A 23,677-nucleotide genomic window follows, 5' to 3' on the forward strand; every position below is an offset into this window, starting at 1 on the left:
AAACTTTGAGGACAAGGGTTTGATTCTCGATCATGGTGGTCGCATTTAGATGATGGTGAGATGTCATTACCTAAGTATATTTAGATTTTGGCGCACGTTAAAAAACATAGGTAGTCTTGATTAACTGAATCTGCCTAGTGCCATGTAGCCTCGTAATCATTTAGTGCTTTTAGAACGTTGAAAAAATTAGGAAGATCCCACGTACCTTGGGAATGGAATTTATGCGAATCGTGTGGAAGGAAGGTGACCGTGGTTCAATTTCTCATTGAGCAAAAACGTTACAAAATGGCACTGAATGTACGTACTAATGTTGTATGCACAGACATGCATTGAACAGTTGCATATATTTTATAACCTTTTGTATACAGCTCCGAAACGTTGCCAACAGAAACATTCCCTTTAACAATACCAGAAGCGGTAAGCTGATATGTATTTATAGTGCTTGGGCCGCAAAAATGGTAGCCCTCAATAGTGCTACGTAGACCAACTTCAGTGGAGGACGACTTCGTATATACAATTGGCCTGAACCAAACGACACACCTGTGTCGTGGGCGTATGTAATATTCTGAAAATTTGATAGCCAGCACTGCAACCAAAATTGACTTTTCACCAACGATACGTTTGTGTATGCAGTCTTTCTCCAGTGCAGTTTCGAGATCCGGCGTGGGTCTGGGGTAGAATACTTGATTGCCACGCAAGATGCTTGGGTTCGACTTCAATAGTGTGACTTTGATTGACTGATTCATTGAAACTTTATTTTGGTCCCGAGAAGACGCAAGAGAAACCCCACGCCACCCGGCTAATCTCACGCAGGGACCGTTGTTACGACTCGCACCGGCGCCAACAGTGTTGCATGTGCGCCGAGGTCCCGGGCCGCCAAGGTTGTTCCGTAACGCGTTTCTCAGCTGTCGGCTGCTTCTGCGCAGAGCTGATAGACGAGTGGACGAGACGACGGTGAGCTAAGGCAATGTTTGTGTACAGCATAGAAATAGAGACGTTAAATATTCGGCACTGGGGGCCGACAGCTTAGGGACTCGAATAGCCGAGATGTCTTCTCTCTGACGCATACGTGCCGCTTAGCTTTCTTATAGGCTCCAGGTGATTTCTTACGTCAGCAGCGTTCAATCAGAACGGCCGCTGGCTGTGATGTTGCCGTGTATTGCGTAACACTCGCCAGACTGGATGGCACCGCTTGCATCATCGGGGTGCTATCGGGCCCGTGGGTTGAAAGAGCTCGCCGTGCGTTGCGTAAGACACACCACCGCCGACGGGTTAGATGACGTCGTTGAGATGATGGCGCCAGGCGGGCTCGCTCGCTGGCCTTGACACAGATTGCCTTTGCAGAGGCAATGACGTTCGGCCTGGACTCTCAGGCGTAACACTGTCAAGCCGAGCTTGACGGCTCGTTCACGAGCACTTTGGACGGCCACGGTATGATCGCTAAGTTTGGGGCTGCGTAAGAGCGCTGCCTACCTCTCTCCGCTGAAGGCGGAGCCGATGGCTTCACATTCCCATAACACATGGTTTAAGGCTGCTAATAGCCTACAGGCAGGGCAACCCGCACTTGGATACCATTCAGGGTACATTGATTGAACCGCAGGGTTAGGTTAGGCACTGGCTTGCAATAGTCTAAGGGTAACTGCCTGCGCCCTGCACAAGGCAGGTTGTCGGAAGGGGAAGGCCGAGGTTCTGTTTGGCGTTGCATATCTCAGTATGCAGACTTTGCGGTGGTTGTTGCCAGACTGCCGCCAGATTTAGCAAAGAAATGCATCCCTGTAGTTGTGACTTCTCTGTGAGAGTTTTGTGTCGTCCGTGGTGCATTTAGCGAGCGCACGAGCGACGCTGGCCGTTTTAATTAACGTAATGAACGTAAAACGTGCACTACAGAAGTCAGGACGCGTGAGCAGCTGTGCAATTAATGTGTGGGTGACTTTGGCCGTCTTAAATAAATGAACGGTGCGTTGCAGAAGCGCGCCGCGTTTCAATATCGCCGAAGCACAGAATATCTCCGTACACAGTCGTACCTAGTCGGCTGAGAGACAATAAACATTAATTATTTGAATTTTGGTCGTTCGTTCTTATTGTGAGTGAGGCCCTGCAGGTGACGGTGGCTCGCTGGGCGATGTCCCATTTACAGGCACGTGCGAGTCACGCTTACTTCACTCCCGCTGCGGCGATAAAGCAGCCTTCTGGGCGTATATAGCTGTAGCATATTCGACTTACCCCACTTATCCAGCCTTGGTACGTTTATTATTTATTTGTAGACGAGTCTGAACGATACGTCTTGTGCTGATACAGCTAGGGGAAGTTAGCATACTCATCGTCGCATGTGGTGGCGACGCGGCAATATCAGCTGTGCAGAGCTAGACCCCTAAGTTCGGGCACGATCAGAAAAGTGAAGCGCATCGCCTTCTGCGACTCCATTCAGTCCCCCCCCCCTCCCCATCAAGAACGCGTCGCTGTGCACAGTCGACTATACGTACGCACAGCTACGGAGATATTCCGCGCTTCGGCGACACGAGTCCAACGTATATTGAAACGCGGCTCAAATTCACTCCTCCTTAAGGCCGCGTTCACACTGAGCATTCCGGCAGCCGAAAGTGCTTCGAATCCGGTTCGGCGGCGGCGAGATCCGCTGAAAGGGCCCTCTCCGCGCCGATCGCTTTCGGACAGATTTTAGCGGTGTCTGCCACCGAATCGGTCACCGCGGACCAATAGGAGCGCTAGTCAAGGAATTTAGAAAAATGGCGACCAAGCCCTACTCACTTGTTATGCCACAGTGCACGTAACTGAATGTTGAAACCAACGGGAGTTTAACCTACCCTGTGCCTACTTAGCCTCCATATTTCATTAAAGAGGTGACCGAGCTTGCTGTTGGCGTGACTGAGCTTGCTGCGGTCTTGCAGAGCAAAACGAACCCACCAACGCCGCTGGTGTCAGTGGTATTTCTGCTCTTCGTGCATCACAAGACAGCGACTTGCCAGCAAAGTAAGCAGTAATGTCTTTTCTTGCTTCTTGCGTACGAGAATCGTCGAAGTATACACCACCGGATAGCGTAGTGGCGTTTGCGAGCCGCGACAACAACCGGGTGACAGCGCATCCATCCCGCGTTCGCCCCCTAGTAGATGGCATATTCGGCGGCGCGGGGCGCGTCCATTGCGAACGACGCTGCGTTTTGGTGGCAGGGGAATTTCGGTCACTGTAGAAAGCGGATGTTTCAGTGTGAACTAGGCATAAGCGTGTACTCATTCATACGCGTCGTCCCTGATACTCAGACACGATCTCTTAATTGCACAGCAGTACACACAGCAATAGAACGCGTCCCGATTTCTGCAACACGCGTTTTACGTTCATTCCGTTAATTGAAACAATCAATGTTGCTGACACGAAATGCACCGCGGACGACACAAAACCCTCAAGAGAAGTCACGACTACAGGGGCAAATTTCTCTGCCAAATTTGGCGGCAGTCTGGCAAAAACCGCTCCTAAATCTGGCAACTGAGATATGCAACGCCAAGCAGAACCTTGCCGTGGGAATACCCGTCTTGACAGAAGTGTTTTGTCATTTCGTGGAACGCGAGTATGGGTTCCCCGCGAGGCAGTCGGGCTGCGGAGGCGGCGTGGTCAGTGAGTCGTCGCGCGGCCTCGTGCACGCCCTCGTTATGGCGTATTCACACTTGACAAGTGAAGAGAAACGAAAACGCCAGGGTGACTGGAAAACCCCGACCGCGCGCTTCGAAGATTTTCACATTTGTTCTGCCCCATCCAGCCACTGCTGCCGTTGGTACCTTGACAATTAATTCAACTTTGCCTGCTTTTTGAGAACTCAAGTTCGTACCTAATTGTAGTTATCCTCGAAAAGTTGTGAAAATAAACATCTCGCACCTTTTCAAATGTTGTTTCGGGAAATAAGCCAGCAGAAACGACTCGAGCGAACACACCGGCAGCGGCGGCGGTGCATTCAGCTGGCTATACACAAACACGGGACACGTTGGGGCATGTTGACTCGCTGCCGCTGCACCATCTAGTTCCAGAGTTCTCGGCGATCGTAATCCAAGTCAGGCTCTTGATGAATGCGTCCTTGTTGTGGTCATCAAGCTTCGTCGTGCTGCACGGGTAGTTTCCGATTTGAGCCGATGCGATCCACCGCCAACGCCTATGCCGCCAGATGAATCTGCGGCCAGCTGGTTAGGTCACGTGATTTGGTCTAGTGCAGCCAAGGCTGTGAAGCGGAAACCGGATCCGGTTTCGCATGGCAGGAAAATCGGTCACGGAGCGATTCCTGCGCGCTGGCCACGTGGCGTGGTGTTCCGGCCGCTTTGGCGGCGAAACAAGCCAGCTTCCGGAGAGTTTCGCCATTTCGCTCTCTTCGTGGCCAAGTGTGAACAGGCCATTGCAGTTAGAGGTAATATTTATTCTTTGAAATCATGGTGTCCACGCTGCCGAAGTCAGTTTTCTTTAATTGACTCTCTTACATGCTATTTAAAATTACCTGTTCTTGCAGTTTCTGGGTAGAAATAAACTGTCAATTATCTGTGGCGTGTTTCCGCATACTGCTAACCGTGGTACATGGGTCACGTGTATCTGGAAAAAAGGGTTCGACGATGTACGCGGCGGTATTTTCATGTTATGCATGTCACGAACAAAGGGACATATTCGCTAAACACTCTTGCCCTCCCCTACTATATCTGGTCTAGCCCAATTTCAGGAGGCGATCAAGAGAGCACCCAGTCGTTGCCAGTCAGATCTACATATATAGACAAAAAACGCTGAAAGTGTCTCCTGTTTGCTTCAGCAGCGATAATTATTTCTTGAGCTACCTGAGCTCTATTCAATGCATACCGAACGGCTATTTTGACTAATGGGTGTGTTATGAAAGTGGAGTGAAGAGGAAGACGTGCAGCGCCAGCCTCGCGCCCATCGGTCTCGCTCATTTGGTGCCGAAGTGGCTTTTGAAGGAAAAGGGAAGGAATTAGCACGGCGTCGTTCTGTCTCTCTCTCTCTCTATGGGGGACACTCCAACAGCTCCGCGCGAGGGATGGGCGAATGGAAATGGAAGGATGGAAAAAGGTAAGAGAAGGGTAAAAAAACATTCAATATACCCCACGTACGCACGTAAGAACACCCACGCGCCTTCGCGCAGGGACACTCGAACAGGCATATATTCAAGGGTGTCGAAAAGTTCATATAGGACATAAATGGGTTTATTAGTTGAATCAACTGCCACTAATGACCACCTATTATGATCACGGATCATCGACTGCAAAAAAACAACAACTGGGTCGCTTGGTGTAACACAGGCGAACCCCCATACAAAAATACAAAAATGAAGCAAGAGTAAAAGAGAACGACAGAGAAAGGAGGGGGGAGGGGAATACAACGCCAAGGATTGGAAAGAATAAATAAAGAGAGAGGAAGAAAAGAGTACAAAGAAGGGAATAAAAAGAAACAAAACCAGGAACAGATAAATATAAATAAAGGGAAAAGAAAACAGAAGAAAACTGAAGCAAGAAATAAAAGAAGGTGAACCGTAATAAGGGGAGAAAGAAACAAAGAGAGGAAAAAAGGAAAGAAAACTGAGCAGCTAGTACGTGATTACAGTTTGTATTCATATCTGAACCGAGAACATTTTTAATAAGCATTGGTCTAGGCTTCATATGCCTCAAGTTTTGTTTCTTCAAGAGCAACTAGGACATTAAACGTTAACATATGCGTCACTGTTTCAAATGAGTCATTGGCAAAAACAAAAATTAAATTTAACGGCATATTCTTATCGAATGCAAAAATGCTACCATATAGATATAATTTTATTGTGAGATTACATATTTCAATTGGGAAATGCTGATAGAATTGCCACTGATTCATGCATGTGTGAAGAAAAAGCGGGTCTTGGCATATTCTCAGAAACTTTGTCTTGGTTATTTTCAGTACGTCTTCCGGACTACACTCCCATATTTGAAGCAGAGCTTTTAGGAATTATTTTAGCCTTTAGAAGATTTTTGGTAAATTATTCGACAATTGTCATAGTTACTGATTCACTCTCCGTATGCACACCCATAACTTCGACTTCTTATTTAGAGTCTTCCGTGTGGAATGCTTTTTGATCCCTAAACACTTGAATACAGTGCGGTCGGTATGGGTTCCAAGACACCGGAGCATATTTATAAATGACAGGGCGGACACTCTCGCGCGGTGATCCCTGGATGACCCTGCAATGTACATCCTACCTGACACCGTTTTTGTTACTGAATCCCGATTTCGTAGATATTCTTTAATTCAGGATTTTATGAAAATTAGGTTACCAGTTCAAAAATACCGTCACCTTACTTTTCCTTGGGATAATAAATGGTGTCTCACTCGCAAATCGGAAGTATGCTTCACAATAATTCGTTGTCGAATTTCGCCTCTTAATTTTTATTTATAGAGGTCTGTAAGGTGCCATCCCCACTCTGCTTTCACTGTCAAGAGCATAAAAACATTGATCTTTTTTTTTTACTTACATGCTGACGTTTCACCACCAACAGGGAAAAACATTTAGAAATATTTTTGAGAAAGTTAGGTATTGCTTTTAATTCTGAAAACATTCTTTCTCTTGGGGCTTCTCTGGACCAAAGCAACAGGAACGTCTGTATAGCAGTCTGTGAATTCCTTAGACACACGAGAAGATTTTCTTGTTAGGTTATACCTAATGTAAGTTTAGTTTTATTTAATTCAGTTATAATATCTATTACGATTCTTTATGTACTTTAACCATACGAGACTTCTAGACTGTGAAATTTCATATTTTCTAGATATCGGTTTTATTCATTTTCTTTAATCAAATTTAAGATTCATTCGTCCTTAATATAATAACCACCGGTTTAATGGCCGATCCCCCGTATAGTAGGTACGAGCCAAACTTGGGCACAAGCAAGCAAAGTATATCTTAGTTTTTTTTTTCAGTAATTTATTGGTACTGCCACTACCTCAGCGATGCTCTAGCCCGGTAGGACAAGAATGCATTGAAACAAAATAAACGTGTGTACTCACAAATTCTACTTTAAAAAGGCCTGTCACTACGAAAATAGCATTGTATAAGAAAAAAAACAGCATATCCCACGTACCTTGGGAATCGATGCTATGCAAAGCATGCGGATGGAAGGTGACTGTGTAGCAATTTTTTTCTGCGAAATGTTGCAAAATGACGCTAAAGATATGTACAGATGTTGTACAAACAGACATATATTGAACAGCCGCGTATGTCTTATGTTAACCAGATGTTTACAATTGCGTAACGATGCCACCAGAAATATGAGTGTTAGCAACGTGTCAGAAGCGGTTGTAGCTTGATGTAGCGCTCGTGCTCGCGAGCATGGTAGTCCTAAAAACTGATACATGAACAAACCTCACTGGACGGCGCTTTACTACTATTGATGCTGATCCGGCGTAAGGATGTACCACAGGAGTACTGTCGATGCTGAAATACATGCGAACGGCGGAGCACGTGGCATCCAGTCATCACCATTGACAGGCGCACGCATGCGGTTTGGCAGCACTGTGCGATCTCCCTATAATGCGATATTTTTGCTTGTGTTCTAGTTCTGATGCGTTGATTACAGGTGCAGGTGTGGGTGGGCCGAGCGTTCTTGGTCGTTTAACTTTTATTCTCTTTTATTTTTGTGTCTTTGGTTTGAAATATAATAACTAAAACAGAAGCGAAAATATCGGTAACCACGTAGTGCTGCCATACCGGATGTGGGGAGCGGACTTGTTATGGACGTGGGGAGCAGTCTAAGCAAAGCTGGTAGGCATTTATATAAGTGATCTTGACTTTTCTAGGATTTTACCTTTTCACCTGCTCAATTTTCATCCCTTTGCTATGCTATACTAGAGTACTTAAGTACCTTTAATGGTCATGAAACTTCACCGCATCGCTATAGGGGAGTATTGTGCGCTACAAGCGGCCGCAGCGTGGTGGCGCGGCGTACAGTTTGTTGGTAAAGAACTTCACCCTATAGTTCAGGATGATGGCGCAGCGTTTTTTAAAGCACTGGGGTTTAGCGACAGGGAGGGCAAAATAGACTTTAAGCGGGTAGAATTAACTAAAAGGAGGTTATCTGATTGGTGGCTAAAGTTAAGGCACGAGTGAAAATTAAACGAAGCAAAGTACGAATCCTCAACCTCACTATTTAAGGGAAAAAAATCTAGTTTTTAGTTCATTAAGTATTACGGCTTGGTGGCGCTAGCCACCACTCGATCTTAAGGGTACAGCCATATCAATCCATCCATCCACGGCACCGGGCGGCAGCTAGTAGTCGCTCTAGACACAGTTAATTTCCTTGCCTTGCGCTTTGTGTTTGCGTGCGACGTCTACTTGTCGTATCGTGCAGCTTGCACGCGCGACAACGCTCTCTCTCCGCCACCTACTGCTTCGAATGCAATACACCAAACTACTGTAATAAGCACTGCTGAAGACAAGTGAATTTTGCGAATTGGTGGAGCGCAAAGAGGATTAGCCGAGCGAGACAGGGGCTAGTCGAACGTACAACGCCTTCACGCGTTGACGGCTCTTATTACATACCTCTCCCTTCCGGGTTGCTGAAGGACATTGTGGTAGTGTATGCATGAGCACAGGCGCTGATTACGTTATTGACGAGTTGCATAAATTCCAGCAACACTGGAAAAAGCCCCGAAGTGTTCAAGCAACACTGGACTGAGCCGCTATTCTGCATGAAAACAAATAAAAAAAAACCTGCAAGAACACGCCGCTCGCGCAAGTGAAAAGCAGTATGCACGTGAGATAGGCGTTTCATTTACATGTGAGCCTTTTTTGCGATCCAGATGCTAGGCATGCCGGCCAATTGCACGAAACTGCTCATGCACAATGGCTAATTAAGTTGAAAAACCTTAGATACCTCGTGAAACGTGACATCTGACCATCAGCGTATTTTAAATGCGAAGCATTTCTCAGCAAACGTCGTCGACTTTCAGCGTATCTATCTATCTATCTATCTATCTATCTGTCTATCTATCTATCTATCTATCTATCTATCTATCTATCTAGCCGCTTACGACTTTTAGCTCTCCCGACCGTTCGAATAATGATATCAATACCAAACTTGGTATGATATAACATGACTGTATGACTAACATAACTCAGCAGTCATAACATGAAAATCGTGACATGCATGTCATAAATGTCATGATTTACGTGCCGTAGTCTTGCTGCTCTCGCGGTGGTTTCGTTCACATGATATGTTGCAAAACTGGTATGGTATGACATGACTGTATGGCGAACACAAGCGACAAACCATAACATCAGTATCATGACATGCGTGTCATGTAAAAAGATGACTATGACTATATGCCACACTCATGACGTGCTCGTGGCCGTTTCACCAGCTTTCATATACCGAATTTGGTATTATGGGACGTGAGTGGATGACGAAGATATGCTACTGGTGAAAACATGACAATCATGAGATTGGTGTCATGTAACAACATGATTACATGCTACGCTCATGATGCTATAGTGGCCGTTTCGCTAGCTTCACATGTACCAAATTCGGTATTATGTCACGCGAATGGATGACATAGGTAAATGACCCATCCGAACATGATAATCACGACATGCATGTCATGTAACATGACTACATGTCACAGTCATGATGCGCTCGTGGCCGTTTTGCTAAGTTCATGTATGCCAAATTTGGTATTACGTGACATCCATGGATGACGAAGGTATGTGCCTGGCGCATACATGATAATCACGAGGTGCGTGTCATGTGACAACATGACTACAAACCCCAGTCAAGGCACCAATGTATTTATACGTGACCCAGCGCGCGTGCGCGTGGTCGTTCGTTTGTCATCGGCGTTGCCACGCCAGGCGCCTGTCCTGCCATATACGCGCATGCGCGTTTCAGCGCGTCCACGTCCCTCCATCACGAAAAAAGGCAGACGCAGTGCTGTCTGGGTAATGCGTCGGCGTGAAATGCAGCACGTCACATTTCGCGCCCGTTGCCGTCGGGCTGAGCCCACGGACACTGGGCGAGCCTGGCGTCAGATTATAGAGTGCTCGCGTTTTGCTAACGTAGCGTCGCTGTGCCCAGCGTTCGCGCGTGTCAACGTTACCTTGTAGTATATTGGTTCCTTTATAATTCGCTCACGGCTATTTCGCTAGCTCCACATATGATATACCAAATTTGGTGTTACGTGACGTCAATAGACGAGTAAGTAGCTCCACATATACTAAATTTGGAATGAAGTGACGTGAATAGATAAAGAAGGTAAATGTCACGTCCAAACATGATAATCATGACACGGAAGTGATGTACAGCATAATTTACTTCCACCTTTTAAAGTTGTGCTGATTTTAAAGTGGCATATCGACCTTCCTCATTTGTGCTTCGCATATCATCGATTCCTACTGTACGTGGGATCTGCCAATTGTTTTTTCCTTCTTTATTCCCTTTCTCATAGCATATAATATTTTTATCGTAGAACATATTCAGAAATGCTTAATTGGTAGCCATAGATAATCATAAACTAAACGACCTTAAAATGAATAACCGGTAGGTAGAGCTGCAACTTGCCATCATCATAAACATCATCATCAGCTTGTCATGCCTCCTTGAGCTTATCCATAGCCTCCTCTATAATATAGGAGGCTATGGCTTATCGTGCCACCTCAACTTGCTCGAGCGCGAGCATCTTGAGAAGTGCGCGAGCCAACCCTCGCGCTGCCACGCCCAGCTGTTCGAACATCTTTTGGTTCCTGAAGTGCTGCGGGATGCGTTGCATCAAGGAGGCGGGAACGCAAGCACGGCTGACGGAAGCAGCTCAGACAGGCCCTGTTCGCTCTTTCTTCAAGTGACATCGACCGCACGCTAGCTTCTCTGCATTGTGCGAGTTGGCAAGCTGCACCGGGATGACGATCCAACATGGCTCGAGGTTGTCCTGTTCCAGCGCTGCAGCTTCCTGTCTCACGGTTTCTCGTTGCCAAAGGAGATCTCGCAGCACTTCTTTCAAGGGACTCCTTCTCACCGGACTTGCATTGGTCACGGGCACTGTACGTACCAAAGAAGAAGTAGGTAATCGTCATCCGCTCGGCTTGACGCGCAGCGCGTATAGGCACCATTCAGTCGAGTTTTCTAGTCTCACTGCAGCGCCAGGATATATAGCCTAGCGGATAAAAAGGGAAAAATTAAGACGGCATCGGTGAAAACGGAACGCGACGCGCGCGTCCGGCACCCTGCATTTGTCGGCGGATTGTGACCGGGATACATTGGAGACGCGAGTATTCGTCTCTTTCTACGTGCCCCTAACGGCGATGTCAGAAACTTTGAGACGGGGCAGTGTGTGCAACGCAGCTCCCTCTGGTCAGTGTGCGGTGCCTATTGCAAATCTACCAAACTATCTCCTGAACCACACAATGTTAATACCACGTGCATCGGTGAGAAGCTACTGAGAAGGCCTCTCTAGTTGCTCAAAGTCCTTTGTGGCAGGAGAGTCGTTCTTGTCTGAAAATGTTCTTCTCACTCGTGATTCAATGTGTATCTCGTACAAAGCAACCAGTGTTCCATGTCACGGCCGTGGCCACGCCAAGGTCGATCGATGAAAAAAAGGTGTGAGCTGTTGCGTCACACGAACGCGGCGGGAGTCGCATATACATCCACTGGTGCAACGCTGTGGAGACTGGCGAGGCTTCTTACAGTAGGTGCATTTGCACCAAGATATAGTCCAATGATTTTACCATCCGTAAGATGCTTTCATTTGCCCTTTAGCCTGAGTGATACGTTTCAGATGCTTTGTGCCTCGGAGGTGAAGATACTCCGTTACACGTTTACGATTAGGTCATTCTGGACCATGTGGCGTTTTTCTTTTCATTTCTTTTTGTGTTTTATTTGTAGAGTGTCGCAACGCAACATGCGCGAGCCCATTTTCGGTTGGCACGAGCGTTTACAACGACGGAAAGCAAGCGTGATACGCGTGCAATCACACATTTTGCCCTTATACATTCTACAATTCATTGGCATGACACTTTGCCTCATTGTCGCCTCTGCTCGAGTCCGAGAGCCGACTCTCAACATATATATAGAACTTGTCCAAACAATCTGAATCCACCTTTGCGGGGGCTGAACGACAGAAGCGATGGGAGGCTGCTCTGCGCAGCTCGAACGGACGACCAACTCCGGATCGTACGCTAGGCCATAGGAGTCGCCGGCGCGCACGGACTTTCGGCCACCCTGGGGGGCCTGAAGGCTCATCGTCTTCTTTTCTGACCCCATTCCCTCTCTCATCTGACCCATTTTCGACCTCCTACTGGCATGACTTCCGCGTTGCATTTGTTGTATGAAACGTAGCATATAGTTTAGCGTGTTGCTGCTGTGGCGTGACCACCAAAATTTATCACAGAAAACACAAGTGTCCTCGTGTTAAACGTTTTATTCAAGGGGCCTCAATATCTTGGAAAATAGTTTTGCTCACAAACACTCCTCTGCGTGTTATTTTCTCCGGAGAAAGATTTCTTACTACATAATTTCAACATTTAACACCACACCTTACCATACAAAGATTCCTGGTAGCCGACGTTGACATCGTTTCGTGTGGTTCAATGATGCCTCGAAACTTAACGGCCTCTCGGCATCGGAAAGGAAACATTTATCACAAATATTCTTTTTCCCACCACGGACGCTGAGCAGGCTGCAAGCTCGGAACGCCAGTTCCCTCTTGCCCGTGAACGCGAGCGTCGTTTAAGTACAGCTCCTCACTGCCTTCATATGTCGAGTTCAGTGCAACTGCATACGTTTTTAATCTCTGAAATGCGTAGGCGCATAACATTCACATCTGAAGTGGCACATTACGGCCACCAATACTCAGAAATCTGTGACGACCTTTTAGTTTCTTCGGCTCTCAGTGATTTGCATATATCTTTTTAATTTCATCCACCATATAATTACAAGGACAAGTTTTTTTTTGTAAAACGATCTACTACAACCAATAAATTTAGTCTTTTCATATAAAACAATAAAAAAGTTTGCTTACATGTTAGGTACTGGAAGATAAGGTACAATATGCAACGTGATTTTATAGACGCAGTGTTTTACTGCAAACACAGCGTATTGAGAGGGTACGTCTTGCCTCATTTTTTTTAAATGCCTCACGACATTCAGCTTGCGAATCATTGGATGCAACTGCGAGTGTTAACTATGGCAATGACGCGGTCATCATTGGAAAAGACGCGAGATTCTATTTGGGGGTGACGTTTTTCGCTACTCTTTCTTTGTCCGCACTATAGGAGAATGGAACACTCTGCCACCGGAAATAGTCTCTATTGATTCAAGTGATGATTTTTTCCATGCTTTATGAATGTTTATTTTATGCCTTTGATCATATGTACTGTACCATCCCTGCTGTAAGCCATATGGCGAAGCAGGTACTTAATCAATAAATAATAAATAAAATATGGGACGTGTTCTTATTTTACAGTGCACGATTGCAATCATGTGGGCACCTGGCCCGGGTTCTTCGACAAACAGCTCAGGCATGTCCTCGCTGGCGGAAGCACTGGTCACAGACGTTGCCAGACCCGCGTTGGCGCATGCACTGGGCTTCACTATTCGCCCCAAAATAACCGCCGCCATGATGGCTGCTTCCGCAACAACGTCCCACATCAGTGTACAAGATGCAAGCCATGGTGAAGAGGACGCAGTGGACGCGGCATTGGTGGGTTATGGATGGCCATGGCCGGTAGTCGTCGACAAGAGGGCCAGTGGGTGACAGTCTTCATTGGCGCATCTTGCTCTTCAAGCATGTCAAGACGCGGCCATTCGTTGGCCCCCACAAAGCTGCCCATATCGCAGTCGAACAGTATAGCATACTCCCTGAGTTTTCTATGCTTTTTCCTAATGTTTCGTGTGGTGTGTTCATAGTGACAGTATGTTACGTGCTATTTTTTGGTACTTCTTCGACGTCAATATAACGACGTTTGTTTCGAATTATTGCGTAAGCGCACACACGTATTGATAATCTCGGTCGCTATATATTGATCGTTTCATTTTTTTACCGGCGTTAATAACTGTTATTTATTTTCACTTTAAAGATTTCTTCGTTCCGAAGAGGTCCGGTGGGTGCACCTGATGAAGAAATCGTTACCGGCATCGTCAAACCACTTTCAAACGGAGCTTAATTTCCGCGTTAAAACTTACTCTTTTCAAACAGTTCTGGAAGGTTTACCTGCCGAAGACTTGTTTCTGTAAATGATATTCAAAATGGCCATAGCTTTCTAAAGTTATCTTTGAACAAGTTTATAGCTCCGCCTGCTGAAGAAAGCACACTTTACCCACTTTCAAATAGAGCTTAATTTCTGCTTTAAATACTTTCTTTTTGTTTCGAAGAGTTCTGGAAGGTTTGCCGGCTAAAGACACGTTTCTATAAATCATATCCGAAATGAGCACGATTTACTAAAAATAGCTCTGAACACATCCGGTAGCTCCGCCCGCTGATATGTTTCATTATTGAATGTTCAAAAAGAACCTAAAAAAAGGTCGGCACTTATTTTACTAAGATTTTGGCTTCAGTATGAAACGCCAGCTTTTTTTTTCTTTACTGGAATTGCTGTACGTATATATGTACACGTCATCAGTTATGTTTTGTAGTAAATCTACGTTACCGGGATGAACAATCACCCATCACTGATATTATAATCGTAATTATAATTTATATTTACCAATATTGAGTTCTGGAAGCTTTGCCTGCGAAGAGAAAATTACGAGTCGTCTTCAAAGTAACCTTCGTGCAGATGTACTTTTTCAACGGTTTGCGCTGACCTTCTTTGTGATAATCGCAACATATATTTTATTGACGGCCTACTCCTCATTGGAAAAAAAATTTACGTGGTTACGAGATTCTAACACTTACTCCTTTCAACAAGATATCTGCATTGTATTTACGCGCACACATCGACTCACTTAAGCGCGTATTAGCAATTTACAGCAGCGTGTTGAACTGAAATTCAACGTATTCCTTATGCAAAACGTTTTTTTTAGATCTTCGAAACAGTGAATTGGGCAAATAAATGCTGTTAAAATGCTCGCGTCAATCTTGTATCTCGTGACAATACGCTTTGGGTCACGCGAGGCTTTCACAATACTTCGCATTATTTCTCATCATTAATAATTATCTAACTTTATAGTGGGTAGATGTGTCAAAACCAAGCTGATTCGGGGACAATCATAGAGTTTTCGGAACTATTTATAGGAAACTCTATGGGAGCAACGATATTGGCAGAAACTGTGCTATAGTCAAGCCCCTCTACTCGCATCTACTGCACTAAATAAACCGCCTAGCATGAGCGAAACGCGCAACACAGTGGCACCGAAAGCGGAAAGCTCTGCCTTATTAGAGCCCTTTAACCCTTTTGGCCCTGGCGTCCTATAAAAAGGACAAAAAAATTTTGCTGCGAATTGTGACAGAATAAGTCACAAATAAAAAAAACTGTCCGAACTATCCTCAATACATCTGCGCAAGCATAGTAAGTTTCTGTCGTCGCCTTCACGGGGTATAAGAGTCCGTGGTCGCCTTCGTTTGAACTGTGTAAAGTGGGAAACAAGATCGTGAAGTGCGATAACGATGACACTCGGCGCAACCAAATAAATGGCACTTTTCTTACTGCCAGTTTAGCGTGTTGGTAGAGGTTCATCATGAAACAAGCGCAAAAATACACAAACTCAGAAAGGACACACACAAGCGCTTACTAGCAACTGAAAATTTTTATTTCGAAGCGAACACTAATAAACACATCACATGCATGTACGTCATTCCCGACTTCTAGTAAGCGCTTGTCTGTGTCCTTTCTGAGTGTGTGTATTTTTTCGCTTGTTTCATAATGTACACTTTACTGGTTAACTATTCTATCAGTTGCTATCGTATTTTTTCATGTTGTTTCTGAGATGTTTAACTTGCTATTTACAAAGTGGGTCTTCTTCCCTAAAACTAATGTGTCGCCCGCAGTAGTGGACAATCTTCATGTCCAAAATAAAGGACACCAGGGCTCAGTGATTGTTAGACTTCTGAGGGCATTCTGGCTAAATCTTGTTATTCTAGCAGAGAAACCTGCCCAAATCACTTAGATAATCTATAAGGGCTGTCTAATGGTGAAAGAGTACGTAACGAATTTTAATTCGTTTTATAAAATATTAGTGCGTGATTGAGCTCGAAGATGACGACGATGAAGTGCAGTTCAACCCCTTGGCGTAGGAATTTTTGGTCAACACGCAAAGAAGAAATTATTTTTACTAAATTACTCTGTAGAGCTCCTAAACTCTATCGCTAGATGCATAGAGCTGGTCTGGCTACTTCCCCTCTTTGCTCATTCTGTAACAAGGATGAAACAATCGAGCATTATTTTTTATCATGTAGTCGCGTCAAGTCACTGAGGAAAAACATTTTACAGCGGCTTTTAATTGAATTAGATGGAATTTCAATATTTCCAATGATCTCTCCTTGGGATTTTCTTCATTAGGTCATGTCACCAGGATGTTTGTTCTTCTGTACAAATATTCTTAATCGAATCAAGACGGTTTTGATTTAAATTTTCTTAATTAGTATAATTTGATTTCTTCTTACCAATTTATATTTCATTAGATTTAAAAGTAATATATGCAATAATTAGACGGTGGCCATTCAAGTGTAAGAGGAGCTGTGTATCGCGAGCGCAAAACTTTCTATCGGAAATTTTAGGTGCTGTAACTGTTACGGAGTTGCTGTATGTTAGTTTCCTAATAATAACTTGTGCTAACAGGGTAAAAATAAATATATGTATGTAAATTTACCATATTTCAGTATATAACAACATAGCGTGGCGTCATATATTTAGGACATGAGCCATTTTTCTTGTATACTGATGGAATGCTAGATTTTCGTGCTCTTCGGGGTGCAGTAACTTCAAATCAACAAGAAGCAATATTTTCTACCGTGTACAAAAATAGGGCTGAAATGGCGACCGTGATAGCGTTGAAGAGGTCATTTCACAAAAAAATCAGGCGTTGGTGTCGTTGATTTTGAGCGGAAATTGAGCTTTGCCCGAACAAAAATCAAGAAAGATGCATAAATGAATAATGAGAAATTCGGGGCCAGAGTGGGGATTTAACCCGGGTCGAATTCGCGGAAAGCGGGTGTTCTGCCACACAGCCGCGCCTTTGCTGGCGAATGTAGTAAAAATAACTTGCTCTGCTTGGAAATACAGTGCAAGTAACTCGTGCTGTATCCTGTATACATCATGCTGTAGACTGTATTATGTATACATGTTTGACAATACGACATGAAATATTGCCACAGTTATGCGCGGTACAAGCTTCCATCGCCATCGGACGTCACAAATTAGGATTACCATAATGACTTGAAACCTGCGTATTGTTTCAGCAGCCACGTCAGTACGGGGGGAGCTGCTGACATCAATTCCGATTAAAAATTTGGATGCCGCCAAACACAAACAGGTGGCAGTGGCCATCGCTATGGCCACTGTGAACCATTCTACTACTTTCGCGGACTCGCGAGCGGCCATTAGAGCATACACGAAAGGCTCGGTTTGCAAAGAAGTCACTCGCCTTCTCTCTACTGCATCTTGAACCGGCAAAAAGCGTCTAGTTTGGTCCTCTGGTCACATGGGCAGTGATGCTAACGAAACCATTCCTAACGTCAACGAACTTGCACACTCTCAAATGCGAAGTCTCACCCACCGCGCCATATATGGGCACTCGGAGGCCGAGGGAGGGCCACGGCCAAGGGACCCTCTTCTCACTTTTAACGAGATCTGTAAGCACTATAAATTGGGGCGTCGGAAGTTTCCGCTTCTACACCCACAGTTGAACAGACCACAGACAATCATCCTGCCAGTGTTACAGAGGAACACATATCCATCTGCGTTTGTATGCTGGAAATTTATAGAAGAAATAGGCCCACGCCGTGTTGAAGGACTCCGGAAATTTCCACCATGCGTCCTGTACTTTAAAGCACATTGACATCGTACACGGGCTCCTATGATTACGCCTGCGTTGACTGCCGCGGCCGTGATATAACTCACGATCTTCGCATCAGCAGCCGAACACCACAACCACTGCTCCACCACGGCAGACAAAAAAGAGCGTGAAAAAAATAAGGATTATTGTTATTTATTCGTGGGTTTAACGTCCCGAAACCACGATATGATTATTTATGATAGATGCTGTAGTGGAGGTCTTCGGAAATTGTGACCACCTGGGGTTCTCTACCGTGCACCTAAATCTAAGCACACGGGCGTCAAGCATTTGGGCCTCAACCGAAAATGCGGCCGGGATTCCATTCCGCGATCTGCGGGTCAGCAGCCGAGTGCCTTAGCCACTAGACCACCGTGAAGGGTAAAGAAATAGAAATAAACATAGCCACAATATATGCGAAAATATAGACAAGAGAGAAAAGTTGGGGGACTCTTGAACTTCACTTTTAAGAGTTGAACACGATAGCGAAATTCGGCCCCTAGTGCACCATTCAACCACTAAGTGCATACTTATTTATATGTTGTGTTACATACATACACACGCACGCACACACGCACGCATACAGTAGATCATAGCAGGGCGCGCGTGAATGGTACATACAGGTTTTTTATCTAAAGCAAGAGCCGAAGGGCCTCCAAAATACACATCGGGCACTCGCCACCTCGGAGGCCATAAAGAGTGTCACAATGCCTCCCAGAAAGCAACACATTATCTAACGTTTGCTGTTTGCTTGATAAACGCCTCTTGAAAGGCATGATATGTTTTCTGCTAGATGGACATAGTTGTTCATTTTTAGAGCTGTTTGAAAATTTCTGTGTGTTTTTAGCGGCGATGGATGTAATATCCCGGCCTTTTTCGACGTAGTTTAAGACTTCCCAAATGCATCTACAAATCGCCGAATGGGCTCATTTTCCTCGTGCCCCTGTGGAACGAAACGCGTTAAAGGGACCATGGAACACTTTTTGAAATAACCATGGAATAAAGTCACTAGAAGAGCTTATTCTCGCGAATTCCACGCAGCAAAAATTTTAAGAATCCGTCCAGCACAAGTGGTGTTACAATGCTGTAATTGCATGATCTTTTCTCTCGATCGTCTCGACGAAAGCGCTGGAAGTTAAGCAGGGAGGGTTGGCAGGGGCAAAGAAACTACCGTGCCTCGTGACCTTGAACACTTTTTTTTCTTCGAATTCGCGGCTTTGTCAGTGTGACCGTGCGCGCACGCGTGGACAAGTAGTGGCCTCCCGCGGCGATCTCGGTAACTTGATTTTTTGGTCCCAGATGCACAGACAGTTTTTCGCTCACAACCAACGGGGCCCACACCGACGGCGGGATTTCTGCGACACGAGCTCTTTAAGGCTATTGCGTGAAAATCGCACCATCTACCGCTAAAGAGAACCATATATTGTCTCGCAGCAAAGGACGACGCAGTTGTCTATAAGGAAAACAAGTTTATTGGAGCGAACCTGTGCTCCCCTAACAACTGAAAGAATACACAGGTGGCGAAGCAGCGGCCGGCAAAACGACGGGCACGCTAGTAAGCGTCGGCGATCGAATGTCGCGGCATCGGCTGTGCGGGAATTTATATCCCTCGGCACGAGGGTTTCTCGAATAGTCGAATTGTATCGAGAACGCCGTGATAGCGTTTGTTAGAAACGCTGTTCGTTCGGAACGCTCGAAGCGCTGTTCGATAGCGTTTGTTCGAAACGCTGCGGTAGCGTTTGTTCGAAACGCAGTGAAAACAGCGATAGCACAGGCCGGCGCAGCCAGGCCGAAAAAAACAAAACACAAATAAACAAACCCAATGCATGGTTCGTGGCATTACCCCCCTCTAAAAGTGCATCGACCCGATGCTAACATAAGGGACAGTCCACACAAATTAAAAGTTCGTCATCGTCCATAGAAAGGTTTTAAGCGAACCACATGGACGACTTCGGGCTGCGTGCGTCGTCGTGATGTACGGGAGTCACCATCGGGGATCACTTCGTACGTTAGTTTGCCAACACGTCGTAAAATCCGGTAGGGTCCGAAATAGCGTCGTAGAAGTTTCTCACTGAGTCCACGTCGTCGAATGGGAGTCCAAACCCACACACGATCTCCAGGATGGTACTCGGCGTCTCGGCGTCGGAGATTGTAGCGTCCGGCATCCACCAGTTGCTGGTCCGTTATACGAGCTCGAGCGAGCTGGCGGGCCTCCTCCGCACATTGGAGGTATCCTTGGACGTCGGCGTTGAGGTCGTCGTCTTCACCGTGCGGAAGCATGGCGTCGAGCATCGTAGTCGGCCGTCTTCCGTAGACGAGCTCGAAAGGTGTCATCTGCGTGGTTTCTTGGATAGCCGTGTTGTACGCAAACGTGACGTACGGAAGGACTTCGTCCCACGTCTTATGTTCAATGTCGACGTACATAGACAGCATATCCGCGATTGTCTTATTCAGCCGTTTCGTTAGTCCGTTCATTTGGGGGTGGTAAGCCGTCGTTCTTCGGTGATCTGTGTTGCTGTAGCGTAAGATTCCTTGCATGAGCTCCACAGTGAAGGTCGTTCCGCGGTCCGTGATTAGGACCTCAGGGGCTCCATGTCGCAGCACAATTTGGTTAATAAAGAACTTTGCAACTTCTTGTGCAGTTCCCCTAGGAAGAGCGGTGGTCTCTGCGTAGCGCGTCATGTAGTCTGTCGATACGACAATTCATTTGTTCACGGATCGGGATGTAGGGAACGGGCCCAGAACGTCCATTCCGATCGGTTGGAAGGGCCTCGTTGGGACGGCGATCGGCTGCTGAAGTCCGGCTGGTCTCGTCGGTGGTGTTTTTCGTCGCTGGCAGTCACGGCAGCTCCGGACGTAGTGGGTGACATCGGATGTAAGGCGGGGCCAGAAGTATTTCGCCTTGATTTTAGTAATCGTGCGAGCTGTTCAGAGATGTCCGGAAGATGGATCGTCGTGGAACGCTTCCGAAATTTCGTCACGAAGGTCTGCGGGGATGACAAGTAGATAATTCGTTCTCGTTCCGGGGTTGAAATTCTTCTTCACTAGGATGGAGTTTCTGAGGCTGAATGCTGGTAAGTTGCGCTTGAACGCCCTAGGCACGGCAACGTTGCGTCCTTCGAGGTAGTCGATCATGGCGCGGAGGTCAGGGTCGGCACGCTGCTGGGTGGCTAGGTCGCTCTCTGTCACGACTCTGAAGAACGCGCTGTTTTCATCGGAGCCCTGTGGTGGTGGGTAGACGGGGGCGCGGGACAGGCAGTCGGCGTCGGAGTGTTTCCTGCCGGATTTGTAGAGTATTGTAACGTCAAACTCTTGCAGGCGCAAGCTCCACCGCCCAAGACGGCCAGAGGGGTTCTTCAAATTGGCGAGCCAACACAGCGCATGATGGTCTGTCACAACCTTAAACGGTCTACCATAGACGTATGGGCGAAATTTTGAAATGGCCCATATGATAGCCAGGCACTCTTTCTCGGAGGCAGAGTAGTTTCTCTCCTCCTTCGACAGACCACGGCTTGCATAGGTGATTACCTTTTCGTAACCGCTTTGCTTTTGGACGAGGACGGCACCCAAACCGATATCACTGGCGTCCGTGTGCATTTCCGTTTCGGCGTTTTCGTCGAAATGAGCGACCACGGGCGGGTTTTGCAGGCGTTGTTGCAGCTCGCAGAATGCCTTTTCTTGGTCGTTTTCCCAGCTGAAAGGGGTGCTTTCTTTCATCAGGCGCGTGAGTGGCTCTGCAATGCGTGCGAAGTTTGCGACGAAGCGCCGGTAGTATGCGCACAGTCCGAGAAACCTTCGCACACCCTTCTTATCTTTCGGCCTTGGGAAGTTCGCAATGGCTGATGTTTTTGCCGGGTCAGGTAGGACTCCCGCGGCGTTCACGACGTGACCCAAGAACTTGAGTTCCTCGTACGCGAAACGGCACTTCTCAGGTTTCAGCGTTAACCCCGACGTACGAATGGCCTCGAGTACAGATTCCAACCTTGTGAGGTGTTTGTCGAAAGTCCGGGCGAATACGACAACGTCGTCGAGGTATACGAGGCAAGTGTGCCACTTCAGGCCTGCTAGCACAGTGTCCATGACTCTCTGAAACGTTGCGGGCGCCGTGCACAGCCCAAACGGCATCACCTTGAACTCGTATAGACCGTCCGGGGTTATAAATGCAGTCTTCTCTCGGTCTCTCTCGTCCACTTCAATTTGCCAGTAGCCGGTCTTCAGATCCATGGATGAGAAGTACTTGGCGTGGCACAGGTGGTCGAGAGCGTCATTGATTCGTGGCAGGGGGTACACGTCCTTTTTGGTGATTTTGTTTAGTCTCCTGTAGTCAACGCAGAATCTTAAAGTGCCATCTTTTTTATTCACGAGTACAACCGGCGCAGCCGACGGACTTTTTGATGGCTGTATTATGTCGTCGCTGAGCATGTCATCTACTTGAGTCCGGATGGCTTCGCTCTCGTGTGAAGAAACGCGGTACGGTGACTGTCTGGTAGGTCGGGCTCCATCTTCGGTTATTATCCGGTGCTTCGCCAAAGGTGTCTGACGTAACTTCGAGTTCGAGGAAAAACACTTGCTGTAGCGACGGAGCAACTCCAGTAATCTGTCCCGATTTTCTTGCGACAGCGCCGGGTTCACGTCGAAAGGATGTGGCAGCCTGGAAGCATCTGCGCGTGCGCGTTCAAAGGTGGCGACCGCGATCACTTGACTCACTTCTTGCGTTTCTTCGAGCAACGCAATTGCAGCGCATTTGTTTAGATGCTGGTACTCCTCGGTGAAACTGGTGACCAAAACGTGGGAGCTGCGTTGCTTAAACCGCGCAATGCCTCTTGCGACAGACACACCGCGGTCTAGAAGCAACCTTTGGTCAGTCTCCACGATAGCGTGAGGAGACGCAGGGGGCGCCGACCAGTGTGGACGCGAGAAGATCGGCTCCCGTTTCTGTTAATGTTTTGGTTAGGATTTTTGTGGTGCCTGTGCTCGAGCGGTGTTTCATTCGACGCAGTTTTTTCTGAGGATCACGTCGATACCAGACTTTTTTCGGTGAGTGGTCGTTTTGCCGAATTATTGGAACTTTTTTTGTGGAACGCGCTGCGGCTCGACCAACCCTACCGGGCTCAGCCTAGCGTCGACGGCGAGGGGTGGGAGAAAAGGGGCAACATGCCCGAAGTAGAGATGGTGGAAGGAGAAGAAATCTCTCACGAAGAAGCCAATCGCCCGAGTTGGACGACAGCGCTGGGCAGGAACAAGAAAGCTCGTGTAGAAACGCCAGTTTCCGCGGGCAACGCATCACATGTGGGCTCGAAGGGAGGCCGCCACACGGCAGCCCCGCAAGGTGCAATGAAGCGCCTCGCAGCTGCATCGAGGCTCCCCCGGCTGCCGAGGGACCACATACGAATTATCGTCAGGCCGAGGGACGGACTTGACGTCAGAAAAGTAAGCCAAATTAGGCTCGCACAGGCTATTGCCATGGCGGCTGCTCTTGCCCCGGCAGAGACGGAAGGGGACATCGTTTGCCTAAACATCGCCCAGAACATTCTCGTAGTTTCCACACCGGAAAAGAAGAACGCAAACGCCTACGCCGCGATCCAACAGATTCGGATAAGCGAAGGAATGTACCATGTGGCGGCATATGTCGCGGCCCCCGATAACACCTGTAAAGGAGTCATACGAGGAGTGGACACTGA

The 23,677-nt window shown here is 46.9% G+C and overlaps 1 protein-coding gene across 2 annotated transcripts in view; it reads left to right on the top strand.

Annotated features, from left to right (window-relative positions):
- PAN2 (PAN2-PAN3 deadenylation complex catalytic subunit PAN2) overlaps window positions 1-23,677 on the top strand; it is a 159,630-nt gene that overhangs the window by 9,066 nt on the left and 126,887 nt on the right. The window lies entirely within an intron of this gene.

This window comes from Rhipicephalus microplus, chromosome 1, assembly GCF_043290135.1.
Source record: "Rhipicephalus microplus isolate Deutch F79 chromosome 1, USDA_Rmic, whole genome shotgun sequence".
Taxonomy (NCBI): domain Eukaryota; kingdom Metazoa; phylum Arthropoda; class Arachnida; order Ixodida; family Ixodidae; genus Rhipicephalus; species Rhipicephalus microplus.